This window comes from Triticum aestivum, chromosome 3A, assembly GCF_018294505.1.
Source record: "Triticum aestivum cultivar Chinese Spring chromosome 3A, IWGSC CS RefSeq v2.1, whole genome shotgun sequence".
Lineage (NCBI taxonomy): Eukaryota > Viridiplantae > Streptophyta > Magnoliopsida > Poales > Poaceae > Triticum > Triticum aestivum.
The window spans coordinates 140,063,871-140,078,719 of record NC_057800.1 but is presented as its reverse complement, the minus strand read 5'-3'; positions in this window follow the sequence as shown (position 1 = coordinate 140,078,719).

Sequence of the window (14,849 nt, the reverse complement as noted above, 5' to 3'; positions counted from 1 at the left end):
AAGGGGAGGGCCGGGGGGGGGGGGGGGGGGGGGGGGAGCTAGATGAATATCAGTGCATCCTCTCCCAAACTCAGATTTCAAACAGGTCAAATTGTACTCACACTCACACGGTGAGTAGTCTCGATGGCTATGTCACATTACAAGAAGTTCAGCTAGGCGGTGATGGGAACATAGAGGTATGCACATTCAACGTATAAATAATGTAACCGCGGGCTGTCTTAAAAGACAGTACAAACCCAAGCGCTACATACATACACTCATTCATATGAATGCACACATGTATACCCTATCCTCTATGAGCATCTTTAAGAGACTGAGCCAACATATCATTTTGAGATTTTATAAAATTACTGTAGGCACCGCACAGTCGACAGAAACGTCTTCTCCCACTAAACACGCATCGGCAAAAATCCTGAAATAAAGCCCATGGTTTACGCGAACCAACCTATGAACGCATACACGCACACCCTACCTCTATGAGCACCTCCGAAAGACTAAGCCGATGTATCATCTTGAGATTTATGAAGTTATCGTAGGCACCTCGTCGTCGACGGGAACACTTCCTCCCACTGAAAGCACATCGTTGGAAATCTTAAAATAAATCCAGAAATAATGCGAGCACCAGGAATTGAACCCTAGTAGATTGGGCATATCACTGTCCCTCTAACCATCCAACCACAAATTGATTCGCAATCCCCCCCTCCCCCAATATGATTCGTTGGTTATGACACAACTCACATTGTTCATACGTATTTAAGGGGTAGGGGAGTATCGTGCAATAGGTTCGCGAATGCTAGGACGTGGCAAAGGTAAGGGTGCACCACACACTTAGTTGGCAATACAATGACAAAGAAAAACATGTAAATGAGTTGTCGCAAATTTGCATGATCTTAGAGCATCTACAGCCAGACGCCTCAAATCCCCACAAAAGACTAGGCGGACGGTCCGATCACTGACCGGTAAAAAAAACCCGCCCCTGATGGGTGCCTCTCCAGTCAGCCTGGGCATTTGAGGCGTGTTTGAGGTGCCCTCATGTCTAGCCCAACTCTAGGTTGAATATGGTGAGGCACGGGCACGACCGAGCGCCTCTGCCACGTCGGACTAACGTGCGGGTCCTCCATGAAAACACTCCCAAAACCAGCGGTCCAAAACTCGTCTCCTGCGATGGACTGATAGCGCCACGTGTTGGCGCTCCGATGCGCCGCGCAAGGCCCCTAGCCGACTATTTAAGGTGGACGCCGGCACCGAAACCCTACCCATCCACATTTCCTCCCCTCCCGTCCGCCGCCACCACTTTCCAATCGTCTTCCACCTCCACATTTCACCCGCCCGCCGTCACCACAATCAAGTAGCCATGCCACCATGCCGATGGGTCAGGAGCTATCCTTATGTAACACCAGAGCGTCGGCTGCAGCTCCTTGAGCAGATCCGGGCAAGGCGTGAAGACTAGATCGCCGTGGAGATACCTCCCGATGCGGTGGATCTGGATGAGGACGCGGGGCGGGAAGAGGATGAGGAGGACGCATAGAAGGACGAGGAGCAAGAGGAGCACGAGGCGACGCGGCCGACACATATCTGTAGGTGAAGCAGCGAACAATCCTCGAGTCCTTTCAATCGGAGGCCAACCTCGTATCCTATAGGCGGAGCAGGAAGCAGACGTCGACAAGATGCTTGAAGGAAATATGCCCTAGAGGCAATAATAAAGTTGTTATTTATATTTCCTTATATCATGATAAATATTTATTATTCATGCTAGAATTGTATTAACCGGAAACTTAGTACATGTGTGAATACATAGACAAACAGATTGTCCCTAGTATGCCTCTACTTGACTAGCTCGTTAATCAAAGATGGTTAAGTTTCCTAGCCATGGACATGTGTTGTCATTTGATGAACGAGATCACATCATTAGAGAATGATGTGATGGACTAGACCCATCTGTTAGCTTAGCACTATGATCATTTAGTTTATTGCTATTGCTTTCTCCATAACTTATATATGTTCCTATAACTATGAAATTATGCAACTCCCGAATACCGGAGGAACACTTAGTGTGCTATCAAACGTCACAACGTAACTGGGTGATTATAAAGATGCTCTGCAGGTGTCTCCGATGGTGTTTGTTGAGTTGGCATAGATCAAGATTAGGATTTGTCACTCCGATTGTCGGAGAGGTATCTCTCGGCCCTCTCGGTAATGCACATCACTATAAGCCTTGCAAGCAATGTGACTAGTGAGTTAGTTGCGGGATGTTGCATTAGGAAACGAGTAAAGAGACTTGCCGATAACGAGATTGAACTAGGTATTGAGATACCGACGATCGAATCTCGGGCAAGTAACATACCAATGACAAAGGGAACAACGTATGTTGTTATGCGGTTTGACCGATAAAGATCTGCGTAGAATATGTAGGAACCAATATGAGCATCTAGGTTCCGCTATTGGTTATTGACCAGAGATGAGTCTCGGTCATGTTTACATAGTTCTCGAACCGTAGGGTCCGCACGCTTAACGTTCGATGACGATCGGTATTATGAGTTTATGTGTTTTGATGTACCAAAGGTAGTTTGGAGTCTCGGATGTGATCACGGACATGAAGAGGAGTCTTGAAATGGTCGAGACATAAAGATTGATATATTGGACGATGTTATTCGAACATCGAATGAGTTTCGGGGGTCACCAGATAAATATCAGAGTGCCGGGAGGTTATCGGAAACCCCGGGGGAACTAATGGGCCTCTATGGGCCTTAGTGGGAACAGAGGAAGGGCCAGGAGGGGCTGCCCCCCCTTTGGGTCCGAATTGGACAAGGGGAAGGGGGCGGCGCCCCCCTTTCCTTCCCTTCACCCTCTTCCTTCCTTCCCCCTCTCTCCCTCTTGGTGGATTCCTACTAGGACTTGGAGTCCTAGTAGGATTCCCCTCTTGGGGGCGCGCCCTAGGGGCCGGCCGGCCTCCTCCTTGCTCCTTTATATACGGGGGCAGGGGGCACACTAGAACACACAAGTTGACAGTTGTCTTAGCCATGTGCGGTGCCCCCCTCCACAGATTTTCACCTCGGTCATATCGTTGTAGTGCTTAGGCAAAGCCCTACGTCGGTAACTTCATCATCACCGTCATCACGCCGTTGTGCTGACGAAACTCTCCCTCGGCCTCAACTGGATCAAGAGTACGAGGGATGTCACCGAGCCAAACGTGTGCAGATCGCGGAGGTGCCGTGTGTTTGGTACTTGATCGGTTGGATCGCAAAGACGTTCGACTACATCAACCACATTACTTAACGCTTCCGATTTCGATCTACGAGGGTACGTAGATATACTCTCCCCCTCTCGTTGCTATGCATCACCTAGATGGATCTTGCGTGTGCGTAGGAATTTTTCTGAAATTACCGCGTTCCCCAACAGTGGCATCCGAGCCAGGTCTATGCGTAGAGGTTATATGCACGAGTAGAACACAAAGGAGTTGTGGGCGTGGGTATATACATATTGCTTGCCGTCACTAGTTGTTTCTTGATTCGGCGGTATTGTTGGATGAAGCGGCCCGAACCAACATTACATGACCGCGTTCATGAGACTGGTTCTACTGACGTGCTTTGCACACAGGTGGTTGGCGGGTGTCTGTTTCTCCAACTTTAGTTGAATCGGATTCAATGAATAGGGTTCTTTCTGAAGATCAAAAAGCAATCACTATACCACGTTGTGGTTTTTATGCCGTAGGTAAGAACGGTTCTTGCTAAGCCCGTAGCAGCCACGTAAAACTTGCAACAATAAAGTAGAGGACCTCTAACTTGTTTTTGCAGGGCATGTTGTGATGTGATATGGTCAAGACATGATGAGATATAAATTGTTGTATAAGATGATCATGTTTTGTTAAAGTTATCGGCAACTGGCAGGAGCCCTATGGTTGTCTCTTTATTGCATAAGATGCAAGCGCTATATAATTGCTTTACTTTATCGCTATGCGATAGCAATAGTCGCAAAAGAAATAGTTGGCAAGACGACCATGTGACGACACGTTGATAAAGATCAAGATGATGGAGATCATGGTGTCATGCCGGTGACGATGGAGATCATGACGGTACTTTGGAGATGGAGATCAAAGGCACAAGATGATGATGGCCATATCATGTCACATATTTTGATTGCATGTGATGTTTATCTTTTATGCATCCTATTTTTCTTAGTACGACGGTAGCATTATGAGATGATCCCTTACTAAAATTTCAAGGTATAAGTGTTCTCCCTGAGTATGCACCGTTGCGACAGTTCGTCGTGCCGAGTCACCACATGATGATCGGGTGTGATAAGCTGTACATTCTCATACAACGGGTGCAAGCCAGTTTTGCACACGTAGAATACTCGGGTTAAACTTGACGAGCCTAGTGATATGTCCATTTTGTATCATGCTTTTATATCAATATTTATTTCATCATGGGAAGTTATTACACATTATGTCACAGTACTTATGCCTATTCTCTCTTATTTTACAAGGTTTACATGAAGAGGGAGAATGCCGGCAACTAGGATTCTGGGCTGGAAAAGGAGCAAATATTAGAGACCTATTCTACACCGCTCCAAAAGTCCTGAAACTTCACGGAAGCTATTTCCAGAATATATAAAAAATACTGAGCACAAGAAGTTCCAGAGGGGGGCCACACCCTAGCCACGAGGGTGGGGGCGCGCCCTACCCCCTGGATGCGTCCCCTGCCTCGTGGGCCCCCTGGTGGCCCTCCGATGCCCATCTTCTGCTATATGGAGTCTTTCGTCGAGGAAAAAATCAGAAGCAAGCTTTCGGGACGAAACTCCGCCGCCACGAGGCGGAACCTTGGCGGAACCAATCTAGGGCTCTGGCGGAGCTGTTCTGCCGGGGAAACTTCCCTCCGGGAGGGGGAAATCATCACCATCGTCATCACCAACGATCCTCTCATCGGGAGGGGGTCAATCTCCTTCAACATCTTCAGCAGCACCATCTCATCTCAAACCCTAGTTCATCTCTTGTATCCAATCTTTGTATTCAAACCTCAGATTGGTACTTGTGGGTTGCTAGTAGTGTTGATTACTCCTTGTAGTTGATGCTAGTTGGTTTACTTGGTGGAAGATCATATGTTCAGATCCATTATGCATATTAATACCCCTCTGATTATGAACATGAATATGCTTTGTGAGTAGTTACGTTTGTTCCTGAGGACGTGGGAGAAGTCTTGCTATTAGTAGTCATGTGAATTTGGTATTCGTTCGATATTTTGATGAGATGTATGTTGTCACCCCTCTAGTGGTGTCATGTGAACGTCGACTACATGACACTTTACCATTGTTTGGGCCTAGAGGGAGGCATTGGGAAGTAATAAGTAGATGATGTGTTGCTAGAGTGATAGAAGCTTAAACCCTAGTTTATGCGTTGCTTCGTAAGGGGATGATTTGGACCCATATGTTTCATGCTATGGTTAGGTTTACCTTAATACTTCTGTTGTAGTTGCGGATGCTTGCAATAGGGGTTAATCACAAGTGGGATGCTTGTCCAAGTAAGGATAATACCCAAGCACCGGTCCACCCACATATCAGATTATCAAAGTACCAAACGCGAATCATATGATCGTGATGAAAACTAGCTTGACGATAATTCCCATGTGTCCTCGGGAGCGCCTTACATCATATAAGAGTTTGTCAAGGCTTGTCCTTTGCTACAAAAAGGATTGGGCCATCTTGCTACACCTTATTTACTTTTATTACTTGTTACTTGTTACCAATTACCTTATCACAAAACTATCTGTTACCGATAATTTCAGTGCTTGCAGAGAATACCTTGCTGAAAACCGCTTATCATTTCCTTCTGCTCCTCATTGGGTTCGACACTCTTACTTATCGAAAGGACTACAATAGATCCCCTATACTTGTGGGTCATCAAGACTCTTTTCTGGCGCTGTTGCCGGGGAGTGTAGCGCCTTTGGTAGGTGGAATTTGGTAAGGAAAAATTTATATAGTGTGCTGAAATTTACTGTCACTTGTTACTATGGAAAGTAATCCTTTGAGGGGCTTGTTCGGGGTATCTTCACCCCGACCGGTAGAGCAAATAGTTGCTCCTCAACCTACTCAACCTACTGAACCTACTGAAAATGTTTACTTTGAAATTCCTTCGGGTATGATAGAGAAATTGCTAGCTAATCCTTTTGCATGAGATGGAACATTGCATCATGACTTACACTTAATCTATGTGGATGAAGTTTGTGGATTATTTAAGCTTGCAGGTATGCCCGATGATGTTATCAAGAAAAAGGTCTTCCCTTTATCTTTGAAGGGATATGCATTGACATGGTATAGGCTATGTGATGATATAGGATCATGGGACTACAAACGTTTGAAATTGGAATTCCATCAAAAGTTTTATCCTATGCATCTTGTTCATCATGATCGTAATTATATATATAATTTTTGGCCTTGCGAAGGAGAAAGCATAGCTCAAGCTTGGGGGAGGCTTAAGTCAATGTTATATTCATGCCCCAATCATGAGCTCTCAAGAGAAATGATTATTCAAAAAATTTATGCTCGGCTTTCTGACAACAATCGCTCCATGCTCGATATTTCTTGTATTGGTTCCTTTATGATGAAGACTATTGAATACAAATGGAATTTATTGGAGAGAATTAAATGCAACTTTGAAGATTGGGATCTCGACGAAGTTAAGGAGTCAGGTATAACACCTAAGTTTGATTGTGTTAAATCTTTTATGGATATCGATGTTTTCCGTAAATTTAGCACTAAATATGGACTTGACTCTGAGATAGTAGCTTCTTTCTGTTAATCCTTTGCTACTCATGTTGATCTCCCTAAAGATAAGTGGTTTAAATATAATCCCCCCATTGAAGTAAAAGTAGTTGCACCTATTAAAGTTGAAGAAAAGACTATCACTTATAATGATCCTGTTGTTCCTACTGCTTATGTTGAGAAACCACATTTCCCTGTTAGAATGAAGAATCATGCTAAAGCTTCAACTGTTGTCAACAAAAGTAATATTAAGACACCTAAACCCCCTGAGCAAGTTAAAGTTGAACCTCATGTTGCTATGGTTAAAGATCTCTTGGCCGATAATATTGATGGGTAGGTTATTTACTTCTGTGATGAGACTGCTAGAATTGCTAAACCTGGTGCTAAAGATAAACATAGACCTGTCGTAGGCATGCCTATTATTTCTGTTAAAATAGGAGATCATTTTTATCATGGCTTGTGTGATATGGGTGCTAGTGCTACTGCAATACCTATTTCCTTATACAAAGAAATTATGCATGATATTGCACCAGCTGAGATAGAAGGTATTGATGTTACCATTAAGCTTGCTAATAGATATACTATTTCACCAATCGGGGTTGTTAGAGATGTTGAAGTCTTGTGTGGGAAGGTTAAATATCCTGCTGATTTTCTTGTTCTTGGTTCCCCACAAGATGGCTTTTGTCCCAATATATTTGGTAGACCCTTCTTGAATATTGTTAATGCTAAGATAGACTGCAATAAGGATGTTGTTTCTGTTGGTTTAGGGGATATGTCTCATGAGTTTAGTTTTTCTAAATTTCATAGACAACCCCATGATAAATAATTGCCTAGTAAAGATGAAATTATTGGTCTTTCTTCTATTGCCGTGCCTCCTACTGATCCATAAGAACATTATTTGCTAGACCATGAAAATGACATGTTCATGAATGAAAGAAGGGAAATAGATGAAGTATTCTTTAAACAGGGACCTATTCTGAAACACAATTTGCCTGTTGAAATCCTAGGGGATCCTCCTCCACCCAAGGGTGATCCCGTGTTTGAGCTTAAACCATTACCTGATACACTTAAATATGCTTATCTTGATGAAAAGAAAATATATCCTATTATTATTAGTGCTAACCTTTCAGAGAAGGAGGAATAGAAATTATTGAAAACTCTGAAGAAGCACCGTGTTGCTATTGGATATACTCTTGATGATCTTAAGGGCATTAGTCCCACACTATTCAACACAAAATAAATTTGGAGGAAGACGCCAAACCAGTTATTGGTCATCAACGACGGCTGAATCCTAAGATGAAAGAAGTGGTAAGAAAAGAAATATTAAAGCTCCTCGAGGCAGGTATAATTTATCCCGTTGCTGATAGTCAGTGGGTAAGTCATGTCCATTGTGTCCCTAAGAAGGGAGGTATTACTGTTGTTCCTAATGATAAAGATGAATTGATTCCGCAAAGAATTATTACAGGTTATGGGATGGTAATTGATTTCTGCAAATTAAATAAGGCTACTAAAAAGATCATTACCCTTTGCCTTTTATTGATCAAATGCTAGAAAGATTATCCAGACATACACATTTTTGCTTTCTAGATGGTTACTCTGGCTTCTCTCAAATACCCGTGTCAGCTGATGATCAATCAAAGACCACTTTTACTTGCCCTTTCGGTACTTTTGCTTATAGACGTATGCCTTTTGTTTATGTAATGCACCTGCTACCTTTGAAAGATGCATGATGGCTATATTCTCTGACTTTTGTGAAAAGATTTGTGAGGTATTCATGGATGATTTCTCCGTTTATGGATCCTCTTTTGATGATTGCTTGAGCAATCTTGATCGAGTTTTGCAGAGATGTTAAGAAACTAATCTTGTTCTAAATTGGGAGAAATGCCACTTTATGGTTAATGAAGGTATTGTCTTGGGGCATAAAATTTCCGAAAGAGGTATTGAAGTTGATAAAGCTAAAGTTGATGCTATTGAAAAGATGCCGTGTCCCAAGGACATTAAAGGTATAAGAAGCTTCCTCGGTCATGCCGGTTTTTATAGGAGGTTCATTAAGGACTTCTCAAAAATTTCTCGGCCTCTGACTAATCTATTACAAAAAGATATTCCTTTTGTATTTGATGATGATTGCGTAGAAGCATTTGAAATACTTAAGAAAATCATTGATTTCTGCACCTATTGTTCAGCCACCTGATTGGAATTTACCCTTTGAAATTATGTGTGATGCTAGTGATTATGCTGTAGGTGTTGTTCTAGGGCAAAGAGTTGATAAGAAATTAAATGTTATTCAATATGCTAGTAAAACTCTAGACAATGCCCAGAGAAATTATGCTACCACAGAAAAGGAGTTCTTAGCAGTTGTATTTGCTTGTGATAAGTTTAGACCTTATATTGTTGATTATAAAGTAACTATTCACACTGATCATGCTGCTATTAAATACCTTATGGAAAATAAAGATGCTAAACCTAGACTTATTAGATGAGTTCTCCTGCTACAAGAATTTGATTTGCATATTATTGATAAAAATGGAGCTGAGAACCCCGTTGCAGACAACTGAAAGTGCAATCATGCCCTTAATCATATTTTGATGTTGATGACAACATGCATATTGAGACTAATCATGTTTATCGAGTATTTCTTAAGATTATGTCCCAAGGGCTATGTGTGTGTGTGGATCATGACTACGGACATAAAAACATATATCACCCAAGAGCAGAGACACAAGACAAAGATAAAAAGCTTCGGATCCTTGTTTTCGGTTTTGCTCTTGAGTGTAGGGATCCCGCACTATTAAGAGGGGATCGATGGATTTCGCGAAAGAACTTGCTCAAAACCACAAAATTCCCTCTCATACCATCTCATAAATTCTTCCTCTAACTTGTGCAAAAATGGTAGTAGGTTTCTAAGCTAAAAGGTCCAACTTTCATCGGACGTTCGAAGTCTAGGGACGTCCGGCCTCTCTCAACCAACCAGACATCCAACTCTCTCCAGTCGTCTGGTGAGTCTTCACAGAACTGAAATTAGCGGAAGACCGGTCACACCGGATGTCCAGGCACCGGACGTCCGCTCATCTCCGGATATCCAGTGCACTCCAACAGAACTACAATTAACGGATTTCCGACAACACCGGACGTCCGGGCTCCGGACGACGGACGCCTTCCGGATGTCTGCTACCTGTGTTGTTTTCGCGGTCAGATTTATACTCCAGCGAGCAGACGATCGACTGCCCGGCCGGATGCCCGGTCCGATCTGTGTCACCGGTCGTCCGGTACCCACCGAACGTCTGGCAGCTCCTGTGCCTTAAGTGGCCAAACGGCTAGCTCTTCACTACCATTGTATATAGCCTTTCTTCCCTCTCGGGATAGGACTGACCACTCACTTTGAACAAACCCTAGAACACATCACACACTCTCTCTCTCACTCCTCCACACCAAATCTTAGATCCCCAAGGGATTTGAGAGCATTTGAGAGAAGTTTTCCGACCAAGTGATAGATCCACTCCTTCCCCTTCTTTGCACCAAAGGAATTTGTGACTTGAGCAAGTCTTGAGCTTTTCACATCGTTCTTGTTACTCTTGGAGGTTGGAGACTCCTAGGCGGTAGGAGTCTTTCGAGAGGAATCAACCTTTGTGATTACCCCCGGAAAAGTTTGTGAGGGTTTGGAGACCACCCCAAGGTCTACCACTAGTGGTTGAGAAACGCCTTCGTGGTGTTGTCTCAAAGAGAGAATAGGGTGAGCCTTTGTGGCGTTGGTGTGCCTTCATGGTAACACCCACCTCTCTAAACGGTGACGTAGCTTCCCTCCAAGGAAGTGAACATCGGCTTACATCCTCGTCTCTCGGAGTTGCGGTTATCCCTAACCTTAACTCTCTGCTTGTGGTTACTTGTCTCATCTGCACTTACCTAAATCATATTGTGTTAGCCTACTCATCTACTTGTATTACTTGATTATCTTGTTTAGCTCTTAGCATCACACTTGCAATTGTTAGGCTCACTTTCATATTCCACACTATTGCCTAAAATTGCCAAGTAACAATTAAAATTTGTATTTCTACCTATTCACCCTCCCTCTAGGTCCATCTCGATCCTTTCAATTGGTATCAAAGCCTCGTGCTCTATTCTCGTGGCTTAACCGCCCTAGAGCAAGATGAACCCCGATGGGACTCCCCTTGTTGTAGATCCGAAGGATAAAGGCGAGGCTTCTTCTGAAGTCAAGACCTTTACTTCTGAGGATCTAGAATGGGCCCTTGCTAAGCAAAAGGAGGAGCATGATGCTTCTGTAGAGGCCTTGGTCCAAATGAGGATAGCCACATTATCCATGGTGCTTGCATCACTTTCGGGTGGTGCGGCTTCGAGAGCAACTGTGCATACTCCGTCACTTGGTCAACAACCTCCTAGCAATGAACACCCTAGTGTTCCTTGGCTTTATGCAACACCCCAAGTTGAGAAACCAAAATATAACTCTTAAGGCAAACCTCCTTTACTTGACTCCACTTCCGATTTTGCTTTGTGGAGAGTTGCTATGCAGGATTATCTTCGATTTGGAAACGATGAGATGCTAGAGATCTTGGAGTATGGTTACCATGTGGTTGATCCAAAGAATCCTACACCAAGAGAAATCTATGACAAGAATCTTAATGACACGGCAATCATGTGTATAAGGAGAGGTATGGTTGAAAAGCAAAGGAGACCTTTCATACACATCACAAGTGGCAAGGAATTATGGGAAAGTATTATAAGATCCAGGACCGGTACCTCCACCCTTCGGAGTGCTCAATATGAAATTGCCAAGGGGCAATTGCAAAACTTTTGTATGGAGAAAGGTGAAACTCCAAATCAACTCCTTGAGCATCTCATGACTCTCACCGCTGATATTGAGTCATGTGAGTGTGACAAGACAGAAGATGGATTTAACATGACTAAGTGATTCCTTGTGGACAAGTTGCTCCATGCTCTTGCTCCATATCACCATCAGATGGTGTGGGACATAAGACAACACCATGCCTTCAAGGAAATGACTACAGATGACATCATATCCACTTTCCAACTATTTGAAGAGTCAAAGGCAAATGCTACAAAACATCTTGCCATGCATGGTACCCCATCATCGAAGATCAATCTTGCATTGAAGGCCAAGCATGTATGTGAAGATGAGCAAAGTGAAGAAGAAGAAGATGATGATGATGATGATGAAGAAGATGGTGATGAGGTTGAATCCGATGAGGGCCCTTCATATGAAGACATGGCTCTCTTTGTCAAGAAGTTTAGCGCGGGAAAATTCAAGGGAAGGTTTCAAAAGAAGAAAGTAAGAAAATGCTACAACTATGAAGAAACCAACCACTTCTCCAATGAGTGCCCTTATGAGAAGAGAGAAGATAAACCAAGGTTTCCCAAGACCTTTCCCAAGAAGAAGTTGCCAAATCCTTTGAACTCCAAGCTCAAGAAGAGAGAGGGGAAAGCAATGGTTGCTCAAGAAGAATCCGATCCGGATGATGTTAGTGGTGTTGCCGGAGTTGCTCAAGATTCTCAAAACACATTGAGGCTAGTCAACAAGAGTGGTGAAGTTGTCACCTACAACTACATGAAGGATTACAAGGGCAACGCTCACAAGTGTCTCATGGCGAAGGCCGTGGTAGAAGATGGAGAGGACCAACACTCTCCTGACAAGGTCAAGGTAACCCCACGATCAAACCCTCCTCTTTTCACTCCTCCTACTCCTAGTGATGAGTATCTTGATGTGGAGGATAGGTATGAGGATGATGATATAAATGATCCTATGCTTGCTAAACTAAATAAGTTCATGTGCTCTGTTAAAGGAAAGAAGCTCACTATGTTTCGTATGCTTATGGAGATGGTGAGTAAGCACACCATTTCCATTAAGGAACTCGAAACCCTCGTCACCAAGGAAAAGGAAAAAATATGAAATCCTTGAGCGGAAAATCCAATATGAGGAAGCACGCAATGATGAACTATTCTTAAAAATTGGTGCAAACATTGATGTTCATACTAGAGATCTTGCCTCCTTGAAAAAGGCTATCGACTCTTGCGAGAGTTGATGAATGATAAAAGTAAGCTTGTATAGTCTAATGCTTCTCTCTCTAAGGATTGTGAGCTCCTATCCGTGTCCCTCAAGACCAAGGAAGAAGAGCTCACCCTTCTTACAAAGAGTTTTGAGACACTCAAGCTTACTTATCTTGAAACTCTAGCCAAGGCTTACTCTTCTCCTATTATCAATGTTGATGCTTGTACTACTAACTCTAGTAGTGATCTAGCATCTATTCTTGAGGAGAATCGCTTTCTGAAAGCTCAAATCGAGAAAGGTCTCATGACATGTGCTCAAGGGCAAAAGAACCTTAATGAGGTGTTGAGCCAACACAATGAAGTGTTTGCCAAAGAAGGACTCGGGTTTGACCCAAGCACAAGCAAGAAGAAGACATCCTCTCAAAAGTGCACCACCCCTCTAGAAGAAACTTTTGTACGAGAAGGGCACAAGGAGAAAGGTAAGGTTGTTTGTGGGAAGGCCACAAGGGGCATGCCCACTGTCATCAAGCCAAAAGAGTTCATGCCTCCATCCTATGTTCTTCGTAAGACTAAGGATGGAGAAGTTTGTGCAAAGTTTGTTGGTCCTCAAAATGCATTTCGGTTTTATGCTATTTGGGTCCCTAAGACCCTTGTGACTAACTTGAGAGGTCCCATTGCAAAATGGGTGCCTCTAACCAAGTAATAATTGTGTGTAGGTTGCCTTCTCCGGTGGAGTAAAATGGGTGATTGATAGTGGATGTACCAATCATATGACCGGAGATAGCAAGTTGCTCTACGATTTCATGGAAGCTATTCAACCATTTATGAGCATTATGTTTGGTGGAGGATCAAAAGGACAGGTACTCGGTTTGGGTAAGGTGGCTATCACAAATGACATGTCTCTTGCAAATGTCATGCTTGTCCAATCCCTTAAATACCATTTGCTTTCTGTTCGCCAATTGGCCTCTGTTGGTTATGATACACTATTTGGACTAACGGATGTGAAAGTCTTTAAGAGAGATACTCTCGAAGTGGCCTTTGTTGGAGAGTTGGATGGCAACCTTTACACGGTTGATTTCTCGAAAGAGAGCACATTCCATGCAACTTGTCTAATGGCCAAGGCCGACAAGGGGTGGCTATGGCATCGCCGACTAGCCCATGTCGGCATGAGAAATCTTCAAGATCTCTTAAAGGGAAATCACATCCTTGGACTAACAAATGTCTCTTTTGAGAAAGATCGTGTGTGTAGTGCATGCATAGCCGGGAAGCAACATCAATCAAAGCACCCACCCAAGAATATTGTGTCTACTTCAAGGCCTTTGGAGCTCCTTCATGTGGATCTGTTTGGGCCTCCTTCATGGGATAGTCTTGGTGGGAAAAAGTATGGACTTGTCATTGTGGATGATTACTCAAGATACACATGGGTGTTTTTCCTCAAGTCCAAAGACGAGACGAAGATCACCTTCATTGATTTTGCCAAGCAAGCACAACGCAAGTTTGACAAAGAAATCATGGCAATAAGAAGTGATAATGGTTCCGAGTTCAAGAATTACACCTTGGAAGGATTTCTTAGTGATGAAGGGATTGAGCATCAATATTCAGCTCCATACACTCCCCAACAAAATGGTGTTGCAGAAAGGAAGAACCGCACCCTTGTGGAGATGGCAAGGTCCATGTTGGATGAATACAAGTCGCCACATAGTTTTTGGGCCGAGGCCGTCAACACTGCATGTCATGCTTCAAACCGGCTCTTCCTCCGCACGATATTGGAAAAGACTCCATATGAGCTCCTGACCGGGAACAAGCCAAATGTCAAGTACTTTCGTGTATTTGGGTGTAAATGCTTCATCCTCAACAAAAGAGAGCGGTTAGGAAAATTTCAATCTAAAACCATTGAGGGCATATTTGTTGGTTATGGATCAAACTCTCACGCCTATAGAGTCTACAACAAATCCAATGGATGTGTTGTAGAAACTTGTGACGTGGTGTTTGATGAATTTAATGTCTCCCATGGGGAGCAAGTTGATCTAAGTGATGTAGGTGAAGAAGATTCTTCTCAAGATATCTTGATGATG